This window comes from Beta vulgaris, chromosome 1 (assembly GCF_026745355.1).
Source record: "Beta vulgaris subsp. vulgaris cultivar EL10 chromosome 1, EL10.2, whole genome shotgun sequence".
Taxonomy (NCBI): Eukaryota; Viridiplantae; Streptophyta; class Magnoliopsida; order Caryophyllales; family Amaranthaceae; genus Beta; species Beta vulgaris.
In genome coordinates, this window is record NC_079202.1 from 11,007,792 (window position 1) to 11,013,242 (window position 5,451).

At 42.7% G+C, this 5,451-nt stretch overlaps 1 pseudogene; it reads right to left on the bottom strand.

The window, feature by feature from the left end:
* Positions 1-511: 511 nt before the first annotated feature.
* On the bottom strand, positions 512-4,899 carry LOC130589656 (uncharacterized; annotated as a pseudogene).
* Between the last annotated feature and the right edge of the window lie 552 nt (positions 4,900-5,451).

A 5,451-nucleotide genomic window follows, 5' to 3' on the forward strand; every position in this document is an offset into this window, starting at 1 on the left:
ATGTAGTTTTGGACCAGACTGATGAGCGCCACAGACTCCAGAGTGAGCTTCCTCCATGGTTTGTTTTGCTTCTTCATCTCCAAGACATCTTAACCAAAGACCATGAAAGGATCGTCGATAGAGAGTCCCCTTATAATATATAAATCGTGAGGCTCGACGACGAATCTCTGTCTTATGTTTTGGATCACTTGGCAATTTTTCATGTTCCAAATAATCGATAATTGGTTGACGCCAATCTTCTTTGTCGATTTGATAGACAGAGATTATGTCGACTTCTTCAGCATATTCGTCAACACCATCGTCATCAGGAGTAACAACCCATTGTTTGCACACGGGTACATACATTCTTTCTTCTGCCCCCAGTGCCAAAGTGGCTGCAAGCCCAGCTAGTGCGTCAGCCATCTTGTTGGCACTCCTTGGAACATGTTCTAACTTGACGGTATCGAGTTTGTCAAGCAATTGTGATGCTTGCCTTTGACAAGGGATTAAATCATTCTTTTTGACTTCATATTCACCTGACAGTTGTTTTAGGACCAATTGGAGTCCCGTGAATGTCTAAATATCTAAGTCCCATTTTGATTGCCATTTGGAGGCCTATTATGAGTGCTTGGTACTCAGCCATATTATTGGAGCACAGTTGAGTTAGCATAAAAGAGTATGGCAGTATACACTTTTCTGGAGAAATGAAGACAACTCCAGCTCCCGCACCGTCATGACGAGCGGCACCGTCAAAGTACATTTTCCAAGGTGGGAGTATTTCAATGAAAAACACGTCTTCACCTGGCAAATCATCTGATATCTCCCATTCTGCAGGGACTGGGTGGTCCGCGAAAAAATCTGCTATCGCTTGCCCCTTGACAGCCTTTTGCGGAACATACACAATGTCATATTGTTTCAAACATAGCCCACTTTGCAAGTCTGCCAGACAAACGGGCCTTGAGAGAATGTATTTTATTGGGTCAGACCTTGAGATGACATGAACTGTATGTGCTTGCATGTAATGTCTTAATTTTTGGATTGCAAAAATCAAAGCAAGGCAAATTTTTTCAATGGGGGGTAATTCAATTCAGCACCCACCAAAGTTCGGCTTAAATAATAAAGAGCTGTCTCCTTACGATCTTCTTGCTCTTGAGCACACATTGCCCCCAGGGATCGCTCCTGCGCCGCGATATAAAGGATGAGTGGTTTCCCTTTTATTGGTGCCCCCAAGACGGGGGGAGAAGACAAATACTTCTTGATACTTTCGAAGGCCTTTTTACATGAGTCATCCCATTTGAATGGGGCATCCTTTTTCATGAGATGACTAAAAGGATGACATCTGCCTGCCAAATTGGAAATAAACCTTCGAATGTAAGCGAGACGCCCTTGGAGGCCACGCAACTCCTTGAGGTTCTTAGGTTCAGGCATCTCTTGGATGGCCTTAATCTTTCTTGATCAATTTCAATGCCCCTGTGCCTGACAATGAAGCCTAGAAACTTTCCTGAGGTGACGCCGAAAGCGCACTTGAGAGGGTTCATCTTTAATTTCCATTTTCGCAATCTTTCGAAGACTTGACGAAGGTCATGTAAATGATTCTCCTTCTTCTTAGACTTTACCACCAAGTCGTCTACGTAGCATTCCACAATTTGATGCATCATATCTTCGAAAATTTTCTGCATTGCACGCTGATACGTAGCTCCGGCATTTTTCAAGCCGAAAGGCATAACTTTGTAACAGAATATCCCTTTAGGGGTTCGAAATGCAGTTGCTTCTTGATCTTCAGGAGCCATGTGGATTTGATTGTATCCAGCTGTACAATCCATAAATGACAAAGCCTCATGACCAGTGGTAGCATCAATCATGATTTCCGTTACGGGGAGTGGGAAATCATCCTTTGGACACGCCTCATTCAAATCGCGGAAGTCCACACAAACTCGTAACTGTCCATTTTTCTTTCGTACTGGCACAATGTTTGCTATCCAAGTAGGGTACTTGACTTCACGAATAAATCCTGCATCAATGAGCTTGTTTACTTCTGCCTCAATTTCAGGAATTAGTTCTGGCCTGAAACGTCTTTGAGATTGCTTCTTTGGACTGACACCCTTTTTGATGGCTAAACGATGGACAGCGACTTTCGGGTCGAGTCCTGGCATCTCCTTATAGCTCCATGCAAATACGTCTTTATAATCAGAGAGTAACATGGAATATTTTTGTTCTTCATGTTGGGTAAGAGAAGCGCTTACGTAGAAGGGCTGGCTCTTCTTAGTTCCAAGGTTTAACTCTTTTAACTCATCAACGGTGGCTTGCCCCCATCTTCAAGAGTTTTAGGAGCCTCATCTGTTTCCATCTCCTCGTCACTTTCAGGAGCCTCATGCCCTGTGATATGGTTTGAAGAAACAAATTCAACATCCTTTTCTTTTTCTTGACTAGGCGAACTCCTTTGATTTGTTAACACTATGACACGACCTTTGGCTTTCAAAGGTGTATGTTCAATGATGTCTACCACCTGTGTACGCCTCATGCGAGATGGAATAACACTTTGAGGTGCGTCCTCCCTTTGACTTCATCTTTGCTTCTTGTGATGCGACTTGTACCGACCGTCTTGGTTGTTTATCAATTGAGGTCGATGCGCCAAGACGTTTAAAGACAGATGCTTCTTCTTAGAGAATCGAGAACTTGTAAGGGTGTTCGTGTTTTTGGTTTCACACCTTCATTTGCTCATGTCCCCAAGTCTGTCAAAAACCGATGTATGGTTCTTTATGACAGGCGACTGTATTCGATCAAAGACCGATATTTTGTTGGGTCGCACCTTCTTCACCCTCATTTTCTTCGACTTCCTCCGCAGTAATATATTGTGAAGAAGAGGTTGTCCCTCTACGCCGTGCGGAAATTTTGATGGGTGTTGGAGCTTCAAATCCCAAACCAACTTTAGTCGGACGTACCTCAACGCCATATTCTTGTAATCTCTTTTGTGTGTCATTGATTCCATGAGGCTTAACCTCAATAACATTTCCCATGGACGCTGGATTTTCGAAGTCATAACCAGAGTTCGCCAAGAGCTTATAAGCGTTTGGGTCAAATTTACCCTTGTTAAGCCATTTTCTCCTAGATTGATCAACAGATTCCGATGTCGGAGGCTTAGCAATTTGATTGTGGTTGGCTCTAGGCAAAGGAACAACCACTTCTTGCTTTAAACATTGGAGAGTAGTCTCATCTACTCCTTTTTCTTCCTTTGGATCTACTTTCATGACCTGATGCCCTGCAAAAGGTGATTCCCCTTCCTTACGACGTGATTTAGGAATATATCGCAAAACTGGAGTAGTTACTGAATTCTTCATTGCTTTAAGGGGTTGAGCAACAACTTCTTCTTTTACCTTCTCCCTGTATTTTTGTTGTTGCATCTCAGTGGTGGTTGACTCCCTAGAGCTTGATGACGATGGAATGTCACCATTTTTGTTTGTACCCCTTTTCCCCGTTGAAGGAATTTTAGATGGCAACATTTCACTCGAGGGTTCTTCATCTTCAAAAAACTTAGCATCGGCAAAGTACGAATCTGTCATGCTAAAGGGTTTTACATCTCCATTTATTTTCTTCTCTCCTCCTCGATAAAATTTCAGACATTGATGAAGGGTTGATGCGACCACCCCATTTTCGTGTAACCATGGTCGTCCAAGCAACATTTTATATGACGTCTTTGTATCTATGACATGGAAGAGAGTAGATGATGTTAACTCTCCCATCACAAGGTTAAGACGTATTATGCCTATGGCACGCTGACTGTTCAAATTGAACCCCTGGATCATTAGACGACTATCAGAAAGATCTTCCATAGTGATCCCCAAATCAATCATGGTGGACTTTGGCATGATGTTGACAGCTGAACCTCCATCCACTAAGATACGATTCACTCTCTGGCCAAAAATATAACCAGCAACAAACAAGGGTCGGTTGTGAGGTTTTGAACCCAACAATAAGTCTTCATCAGTGAAGGCTAAGGCAAAATTACATGACGTGCATTTAGCCGAACTTTCTATTGGCTCTCCAGCATCTTTCACTTTGTCAAGGTATAGTTCTGGATGCTGAAGTGCAAGAGCCACCTGTCGACACATTTCTCGAGGCAAATGAAAGATCTGCCTCCATCCCATGCGTGTAGGAAGAGCTTCTAAGATAGATAATATCTTTGGATCTATCTCTGACCCTGAATGTTGAACAGTCACTTTAACAGAGACTTCATTTTCTTTAACCTTCTCTTGATCTCCCTCTTCTTTTTTTCTTCATTATTCTCAACGAATGAGGTAGCATTAACAGTAACCGTAGTAAAGTAATCTTCAGGAAAGAATTCTTCCAAGATTACAGGAGTAAGTGGGTCTTGTTCAAGTAAGTCAATTGGCAATACTTGTTGTTTAGTATGCTTTTTTGACTTTTTCTTTTCTTTCAGCGTCTTGAGCTTTTCCTTTTTTGGTGCTTTTTCTTACGACAAGCAACCTTTGGTTGAGGCTTCGACTGTCGTGTAGGCCTCCTTCTAGTGACTAACGTCCACCCTTCGTCATCCTCTTCTTGTTGGTTGCTAGTTGGGCTACTGTGCTCAATAAATGGCACCTCATCAACTTGAAGAACTGGTCGCAACACATGTACAATTACTGGCTCCAGACTCCCAAACTGCAAAGTTTGAGCCTCCCAATAAGAATCTAACATTGCAGAGGCATGATTAGCTTCGACAACTTCATCAAAATCCAATACAATCTTCCCATCCTTTGCAAGTTGCATGATTCTCTCCTTGAGTGTTATACACTTTTCTATAGGATGACTAATCAGCCTGTGGTACCGACAGTAGTTAGGATCAGAAGTCCTACCGACCTCCGCAGGACGCTTAGCTTCGGGCAATTCAATGACTTTGTTTTCAAGCAAATCATCTAACATCCCTGATAAATCAGGTCTGGAAATGGATATTTCTTTGCTTGGAGTTCTTTCAAGGTTGGCCTATTTTTCCTAGGTTCTTTGGAAGGTGAACCCTTATTGTTTTCAGTACCAGCCTTGCTAGAGATCTTGACAGGCGAGGAGGTAGTCGTGATCGACATTGACTCCTTAGTCGAACTTTTGGCAGTCTTGTCAGTTTTCTTAAAATCCTTCTTCTCTTTCTTGTACTCTGAAGAAGTGTTGCTTTTCCTCTATTGTTGGCAATGGTAAGCTCCATGTCATGAGCTCGCGTAGCCAACTCCTGAAAAGTCCTAGGCTTTATACCTTGCAAAATATAAAGCAAGTCCCAATCCATCCCTTGAATGCACATCTCAACACAGCAGAGGCTTCAGTCAGGCGATCTTTACACTCTAGACTCAATGCGCGCCAACGATTGATGTAATCGATGACTGGCTCATCCTTCCACTGGTGAGTCTTAGTTAGTTCAGTCATACTGACAATACGTCGTTGCTATAGAACCTGTTCAGGAATTCCTCCTCCATTTGATCCCAACTG